Here is a 9,964-nt window from a genome sequence, read left to right as displayed (position 1 = left end):
ACCTGAAAATAAAGTGGTGAAACCATACAGGAAATATATCGTCCACAAACCATTTTCAGGTTACGTAGTAACAAATCCTTGGCAAACTGTTCATGGCAATTTTTACTGTATGTAGTCAATTCAGAATGAACGCACTGTACAGTGAGCAATCGAGGGGCAAAATAATACATAGTACTCGACCATCTACACACAAACATTATTGATAGTAATAATATGATGAACTATTTTTTTACAGAAACTATTGCAACTATTAATATTAATTGAAGAGCTTTAATGCTTCAAGCGGCGATTGGTGTATAAAAAGACACGACATCGTTTGATTTTTATATCAATATGTCAAAGTCAAGATAACAGGGGCCATTTATTTAAAAATTAGATTTATATTGTAAGTATACGTTTTTGATAAAAACTTTACTATTGATGACCGTCAAATGATTTATAATGCAATATTTTTAGACCTTATTCAAAATGCAAATATTTAGTTTTTATTGAACTTAATTTATACAATTTATTTCAGGGTTAAAAGTACTGAAAGGTATATATATATATATGCACACACAATATAAAATATAAAGAAGTGAAACTCCAGCTGCTGGAGCTGTATTGAATTTTCATTAAAAACAATTAGTTGGTCCTTTATTTAAGGCAAATCGCAAAAAAATTAAAAAAATAGTAAACATTATTTTAACTAGTTTGCTGATATCATATTTGCCACGTATCCTTGTATGTATGCCTGAGATGAAGACAAGCACGATTTAAATGACGTACTTCTCAGTTTACAGCAAATGGCATTTCAAATGAGGCACAAACATCTTCAGATGCTTAATGTAAATTGAATTAATTTGTCACAATCGTTTAATTTGGTTTCTCATTGTTCTATTTTAGCTCCACACGTGGGTGACATATGTCCCATGCGACATTAAACCACGCGTGGATGTTCTAGCGATTACGTCTTAATTTGCGTGTAACGTCTTATTAGACTCTTTTATTGTCACCCAGAGTTGTAATTGTTTTTTTATTATACGGGCGAGTCACGCTAAGTAGTATAGTCTGAAATATTTATAGCACACACATTTTAGTTTTAATTGTACTTTTAAGTTGGAAAAAAGCTCTTAATAATACAAACATCTACACAAATTGCCATTTTTAGAAAACGATAAATAAAACGCCCTTCGCATTCTAAACGCATTTAATTTACCAAAATTCAACGAAATTGCGTAGTCCTCAAAGTCAGGCATATACTTTGTCTTAAACGCTAGGTAAATATCTTATTAAAAATGTTTAAAAACATATTAGCAAAACAAACTAGTCTTATCAAGCCGTTAACGCGCGTCAACATATGTGAAGCCACATTATTAATTTATCCTGTACTATCACAATAACAACACATGTACAACGGAATCAATTTGTTATGGCCCCGGTTGGATGCCATATAGCAGTCGGACAGTTAGTCTTCGGTAGTGTTTTTTTGTGTATAGGATTGATTATTAAATAATAACCTAGCGACAATGAGTGCACACATAGTTTACCATTGTTACGTCTCTCAGTAGCTTAGACAATCGTTTTAATGGATATGTCAGATTGCAGCATGCTTTTCGATGTTGGTGAATAGTTAAGACATAACCATGAGCTCTTATGTGAAGCAACACGTAGTGGTTGTGCTGGTCTTTTTGTTTGAGGGTTTGTAAGCTGGGATCGTTGAATATTTGAGGTTTAAAATTGCCATTCTTTTATGTACGCATTAAATGAACACGTAGGTTTTACCTACGATTTGGGACAACATACCTGTCAAGGCATGAACAATTCCAAAAAGCCAATTATGCTCATACACTCAAACTAATAGATCAATACAAGGTTCCCCTAGCCCCAGTAACAATTCAATTCCTAAGAGTCATGAATTTTTAAACTGCAAGTGAAGCAATATTTTTTTAATCCAACTAAATAAAAATGAATGGTCGCAATAGCATTAATTTCGAAATATCGACTATTCTTGGCATATATAGCTATATTAGAATGATAAAAGAAAAGGTTCAATATCACAATGAAACATTCAATTGGATATAGAAATATTTACTGGAAACTTGCTATTATACCAATAAAACGTTTGTTAAATTATCACTTGCTATGTGCACTTCAAATCTATTTATTTTAGCTCGATTGAATTTTATGTACTTACTATTTAATTAAACGCTCTTTGTAACTGTTATAAAATTGAACATTTCTTAAATTTAAAACAGCAAAATACATCAATATATCAAGTTAACTTGTTGCATAGGCACGGTTGCATCATATTATTTCAGTGATATTGTCTCAAAATGAAATGTCTATCATGACATCCATTCCGATTTTCTCCATCAGAACAAAATTGGCAACATTTTTTAATTAAGATTTTAGGAGATTTGCTTGAAATATTTACTTTTTCCATCCACATCGTTTAATTTGGTACATAAAAATCTGGAAATATTGGTGTTAATAGATTTAAAGGGAATATCAGTATTCTTCACACAAGCATTAATAAGCTTTGTGTCGCGTACGTGAACAACACTGGCCAACACATGTGCCAAGGTCTATGCACTTATTGCCACAGTTGCGGCTAAATAAATAAGCGATAACATGGTAATATCTTCGTTGTTCAACCCATTACTTAGTAGCTTTTCTTTATTAGGCTGCGGCTGTGTGTATGTCATAAATCAGTACCCAAACAAATTTAGGCGCGATTGGAAGTTTAGGCATTTATTGGAAGCAAGTTTTGTTTTGGTCACTGTTATAAAGTTGCAGTCTGTCGTAATTCTAATGTCTCGGCAATACAGTAAGAAATCTGAAAAGTACATGTTATTGTTCTTTATTATTTTATATGGCATCATATTCATTCAAGTTATCATATTTTATTTTATTAACCAAAAAGCTGGGAATATAATAGAAGCATCGTCCGTCTGTGTGTGTGTGTGTGTCGGACTGTCCAGATTTTTAAAGCAAGACTTTAGCATTATTTAACATGGCACAATAATCATTGTCGGCTCTGTACCTCAAGATCAATGTAACATAGACGTACACCAATGCACGTACCTTTTGTGTTTCTCGTTTGTTGAAATAATTTATCATCTTTTACAAACCGTAGAACATTTATATAACGATGGTTTAATAATAGACCGTATATTCCCCTCGGAAAGCTTAGACAATCTAAGTAAGTGTCATTAAGCTTCGGCATAAACGAATGTCATATATCGACATGTGTAAAACCACAGGAAGGACGGAATGATCCGTATTCCATATCTATAATGATCCCACTCTTTTTTCAAGTAAGCTGCCAGTCTTATTCTCCCAGTGTTTAAAGATATTGGACCTAACTTTCTTACAACTTGGATCACCGCATTGGAACGGGCAATGCAAAGCAATGCTGGTTTCAACTGGTTTTATGGCTATCCGAACCTCACACACAGACTTAATCACAAATCGAACGCTCGTCTAAAACTATCACAATCAAATGTAAATATCAGGCATACAATGAAAACTAAAAGCCCCAAAACGCGCTGCATTGCAATATTTCTACACAAGTAGTGTTCAAATTAAGTGAGAACAGGAATTAAAACGATCACAGGAAAGCTTTTTTAATTTATTATGAAACAAAGAAATATGGTCCTTTTATAAAAGATTGCAATTTATAAAGTGAGAAATGCATCTACAGAAAATTGTAATAGAAACGAAAAGAAAGAAAACTCGTAAACATGTCTAATTAACATAACAAAAATCGCTCTTCTGCATTATGCAATACATTTTACCAAGTGCACACATCTTCTTAGTACACTAATTAGATTCAATTTTATCAAAAAACATTGTTCTTATCTTCTCATATTACCTCTGGTCAATAATTTGATAAAAGTAAATGGGTCATGCTCATAAATAACCATTAACAATTAAGAAAAATAAAACAGACCGTGTTTAGTTAAACAAACATTGCATTGTATAAACAATCATGCACGGTCTGATGTGTAGTAAGGTAAATTTCTTATCTCCCTTTTTACATAACATTCATTTACTTCTTTGTGGGAATTTCGTCCTCTCGCCAGTGTTCGTTCACCCATGAAAGCTCGCGCAGTTGTGGTCATGTCCAATCGTTATTTAGAATTGATCCGATGCAAGATTTTCATTGGTCATTCAAATGTACCTGTTGATTTCATTATGAAATTACTGACCACGCTTGCATTTGCCAAGACCGTCTAGTGGACGCAAGTACGTAGTCGTTGTTTTTTCCAACCTGATACAGTTTTCTTTAACGAAAATTGTGTATTATTGCATTATGAAATGTGTGTAAATTAGTTTAATTAATGTGATGTTCATTTCATTCATATTTTGTAGTATCGTTCGTTTTGTTCTGTTTGTAAAATAGTGTAATTGCTTTGTTTAGGTCTTTTCCGTTATGGCTATATTGGTCATCGTCAATAAATACAATTAAACCCCCACGGCTTTGATTGAATGATGTGCCCGCACTTCCACACCCACAACAATTGGCGCCCAATGTGGAAAATGAAAACTGTTTAACTAACCAGATTGGAATAAACAACGACTATGGACTTGCGTCCAATAGACGGTTTTGGCAAATGCAAGCGTGGTCACACCTGGTGTTAACACCTTTTTTCAAAGATATTTCCCAAATAGAGTAGAAATTGATCTTTAAACATGTAAGATCAAGACTTGCAAAAATAAAATGGTTGCACAGAAAAAAATCAAAATAAATGATTTCAGAATACAAATGGATATTATATTCTGTATCTTGTTGAAAACTGTATATATAACCATGGTAACAAACATGGTTCAACTTTCAACTTAATACAAAAATAAAATTAACAAAGCTTGAAATTGTACAAATAATGATATCTACACTTTAATGCAAAACTGGACTCGGTAGGTTACATGCAACCATTAGAGGTTACACAACACCAAACTCGAATATCTGAAATTTGAAACAAAATGCATACATTAAACAAAATACTCTGCAGTCTGTGCAAATTGCCATTCCCCAAACCGGTCTGGTGGGCGACGTTGGCGTACGGGTCTGCTTTGTGGAAAATTCTCATGTATAGACGGGGTAAGAGAACTGCTACTAGAACTTGATTCGTGGGAGAGAGGTGAACCCACAGGACTTTCTACAGGAGTGGAATGACTGCCTGTGACTGACTGGTTGCTTGGACGTACAAGACTGGGCTGTGAAATAGAATCAGGAGAGTGAGATTGAGAAGAATGAGCATTAACAGGGGTACTGATGCTGGTCACTGGGCCTGGAGTTACAGCAATACAAGTGTTAGGGTTCCTTCTCTGTGGAATCCTGTAAAGTTGTACAAACGAATCAGAATTTGAACTAGAGTCACTATCACTACCAGAATTTTGACTAGGCTTTGAACACGTTCTGACCTTGCGGACAGTTTGTGATTACTGTTCAGGTTCTGGGATAGAAACAAAAGGTAACAACATGTTCCTGTACAGAGTTCGAATAGGTCCCTTGCGGTTCTCTCTCTGTACTCTGTACACAGGCTGGCCTTCATATGGAATATCAAGAACAGTGTATGGTTCTCTCTCCCATTTGTCAGCAAATTTATGTCTGCCTTGCAGATTGACTTATCTAACAAGTACAAGATCGTTTATGCAGATCTGATTCTCTTTAACTTTACTGTCATACAGAGCTTTGTTTTGTGCTGCACGCTTTTTGGCGCACTCACCAGCAACTCTGTATGCGAATTTGAGGCGTTTGAGCTTTTCTTTGTAGCATTGTATGCCTGTACCAATGAAGAGATGTAGTCATTCCAATTTGACTTCTTCTCATCACACAGAGTACCCAACATGCGGAGCAAGGTACGGTTAAACCGCTCTGCTGATGGATTACCTATGGGATGAAAAGGTGTGGTCCGGGTTTCCGAACATTTGCAAGGTTGCAAAGTTCCTTGATGACCTGACTCTAAAAGTTTCTGCCTTGATCAGAATGGAGTTGCTCAGGGAATGAGTAATGAGCAATAAAATGTTCGAACAAGGCCTTGGAAGTTGTGGTCGCCTTCTGATTGCAAAAAGGGATTGCCTTGGCATAACGGGTAAAATGGTCCGTTATAACCAACACATCCTCATAACCACCTTTACATTGATCAACTTGAAGAAAATCAATGCAAACAAGTTGCATTGGCCTGGAGGTCTCAATCGGAATTAGATTCGCAGAAGAAACAATTGGTGTTTTCCTGCAAATACAACTCGTACAGTTAGAAACATGGCTGTCAATGCACTGTTCCATGCCTGGCCGGTAAAAACGCTGTCGAGCAAGCCATAGAGACTTGTCGCGCCCTGGATGGCCAACATCATCATGCACACCCGACATGCTATTAAGCGATACGTGTATGGCACCACGAGTTGTCTCACTTGTTCACCATCTAATATGGAATTGCGATACAAAACTTCATCAATAAGTAATAAGCGATCAAAATCCCTAATCAATGTTTTGACACTGACTGGTAGATCCTTAAAATCTTTAGTTTTTGTACCACTATGAACCATGTCAATGACTTGTGAAATATCACGGTCACATGACTGTTCTTTTGACCAATCAATTTGGTTTACTGTACAAGCCGAAGGTATTGCATCCACAGTAGCCATCTGTGAAGCAGACACACCTGCCAGTCATTCAACGGCTGGTTGCTGAAAAGAAACAGACTCACAAATAGCTTTTATAGCATCAGAGAACAACTGTGGTCTCCGGCTAAGACCATCGCAATCTGAATTGAGTTTACCACCTTTGTAGGTAATGTCAAAATTGTACATCGATAAAGCGGCGACCCATCGCTGACCGGTAGCATCAAGCTTTGCTGTAGACATGACATACGTTAAAGGGTTATTGTCAGTTGTAACAGTAAATGTTGTGGCATACAAATGGTCATGCAATTTGTCTGTTATAGCCCATTTCATAGCAAGGAACTCCAATTTGTGTGCAGGATAGTTGCGCTCACTGCGACGGAGACCTCGGCTTGCATAAGTTATAACACACTCAGATGAGTCTTCCTGTTGCTGTAAAAGTACAGCCCCTAACCCAGTGCCAGGAGCATCAGTATGCACAATGAAGGGTTTGGAGTAATCTGCAAAAGCAAGAACAAGGGGAGAAGTTAATTTGGACTTGAGGGTGTTAAAATAAACTTGTTGGGCATGGCCCCAGGACTAAGGAATGGTGGTTTTCATTTTGCTTTATGCAAGTCTTGATCTTACATGTTTAAAGATCAATTTCTACTTTATTTGGGAAAAATCTTTGAAAAAAGGTGTTAACAGCTCCAAATAAACCATATACTGATATAGATGTCTCATAAATTGTAAGTATTGTATAAAATTGTATCATTTTTAAATGAAAGTGGTGAAAGTTTATTTTTTGTTCAGTGATTTTGAACAGACACCATATCAACTATTTGCATTAAAATAATATTTAGTATGGGAATTTTTCATTTGAATTGTATGAAATCCACATAAGTATTGTTTACAACTTTTGTTTGTTTGTGCATCAGATGTGTTTAAAGTGTTAATGAATTTTAAACATTTTCTAAGTTTGTCTTTTCACTTGTTACATTTTTTATGATTTAAGGTCATGTAACATGGGAGACAACTCTTCTAAATCTTGCATTTAAGTTTAACAGTAGTGACTCCCCTTTGACTATTAATGTTTTCATAATAGTACAATGTACATGTAATTGTGTGTATCATTTATGTTTTAATTGTTATTCGAGGTTCGATGTTGTTTTTTGTAAGGCCTGCCTTATTTGTCTTTCACTAATTTTGTGCCTTCTATTAAATTGTAATTGTTGTAATGATTGTAATAAAAATATTTATTTCCTCTTCGGGGAATAAGCAATATTAAAAGTTATAATGCCAGGAGACATTTTGAAGTAGGAAGGGACTGTGTAGGATAGGTCACTCTGTGTAACTGTATGTGTCTATGTCTCATGTATTATGGTTTATGTCCCTTGTCTTGTATGTGTCCATTCGCTTCTCTTGTGAGATTCAGTCCCTTGTCCTGTGTGCGTCCAGCCATGTACTGTGATGTCATACTTGTTTTGTCCAGTATGAATGTGAATTATCAAATAAACAAGATTTGCATTGGTCAGTTCTAAAACCCTTGTAAAATTCAGTAAAAATTAATGACCATGCTTTCCTTTGCTCATAAGCTGTCGAAAGACACACTTGTCTTAACACAATTGCTGTGTGCACTTTATCTACCAACCTGGTGAGTTTGAAATTATTTGTATTTGCATCTATTTATTTTGTCTGCATTGCAAATGAATCTTATTTATATAATATATTGTGTTTGTGTTTGTAAGGTCGCGGCGTGTTGTAATTCTGTTATTTTGTTTGTACTTGTAGGTTTCTGTATTATATATATATATATATATATATATATATATATATATATATATATATATATATATATATATATATATATATATATATATAATTCCCGATATACTTTCGGGCTCATAAACATCCGAACCTTGGAAGGGCGTTAGTTGTTTCCAATTCCTTCCCCACTACAGATGTTTAATGCTTTATATTTTACTGATATGCTATACTTACACAACATATGTATCCCGGAAAAAGCAACTTTTTGGAAAAACCCACTAATCTGCTGGTACAAATAAACATGCCCCATTTATAATCCTTTCAAAATCACACACCTTATCAACCGTTATAATTTAAAGTAAGCTATCATTGGTTGATTTAATGGACCAGCGTTATTTGTACCGGTTAGTGATTAGTGAGTTTTTCTAAACTCGTGCTTTTCCGGGATAGATCTATTATGACACTCATTTCAACATCATCATACCCTGTCTAGAACAATTATTTGTGCCACATGTTTACTTTGGTGTGGTTTTGTGAATTGTTGAACCAAACTTTTGTATTGTTGTCTTGTCTCCTATGTTTCGCCTTTGAACGACTGATTGCAAATTAAATATTTATCTTCAACATATGTCCTGATGCATAAATGTAAATGGCACCTCCATCTACAGATAATTCGAGATGGGCTTCTTAAATGTAATGCATTTGTTATTAATCAAATATGAAGAGAAGAGTTAGGAAATTTTAAGGACCAAGTCAGATCTCACATTCAATACATATTGATTTCCCGCTGTACAACATCACGTTACGTGTTCCGGTTAGTTTTGTTTTGAAGAAAGATAACGCTTTTCCTTAATCGTTCGTAAACTCCATGAAATCCCATTATATGTGCGTTTTGCAGAGATTGAGAAGGAACATGCACAACTACATTTAAGTAAATAGTTGTTTAGGGCAATGTATAATCAACATGTGCATACACGTATTAAAGTATCAAAAACAAATTAGCAACACAGCGCATTCTACAATGAACAAAGGTGAACACAGGTTTTACAGCATATTTAAGCGAACATTGTTTACACCATTTTAACGCGAGTATTCACGATTTGAATGTCAAGTTGTTTTTCTCATTCTTTAACCAATCCGTTAATATGAACGGAGAATGTTCAGTGAATATGTTTGCTGAATAATCATTGAACCATAAAGCAATTTATTTTTTTCTTTTGCGATATTGACATATTTCATCCTATTTGTTGCGAAATCAAATGCTGTGTCTATTAGTTCAATGAACAAAGCATTCGTGCTTTTGTGCATGAATGAAGTTTCTACTATACAGACTAAGATTATTTTTATTTTTATAAAACTATCTTTTCAGGGGTTTCCATATATCTGAACTGTATTATTCTTTTTTTCTTCAACCTTTGTTCTGCATTATTTCTTTAGTAATATCGCATATGCTTTACGATTTAATTCGTGTTTTTTTTGCGCAAGTAAATAGTAAGATGCATCTTTTAAAAACCTCGTATTCTCGATCGTTGAATAAATATATTCGTTATGTTTTACGGCTTTCATGATCGTTTGAAGTGAAATTAAAGGAAGTTGCATGTTTAAATGA

This window comes from Dreissena polymorpha, chromosome 11 (genome assembly GCF_020536995.1).
Source record: "Dreissena polymorpha isolate Duluth1 chromosome 11, UMN_Dpol_1.0, whole genome shotgun sequence".
Lineage (NCBI taxonomy): Eukaryota > Metazoa > Mollusca > Bivalvia > Myida > Dreissenidae > Dreissena > Dreissena polymorpha.
The sequence above is the reverse complement of the archived record's forward strand: the minus strand, read 5'-3'. Positions refer to the sequence as shown.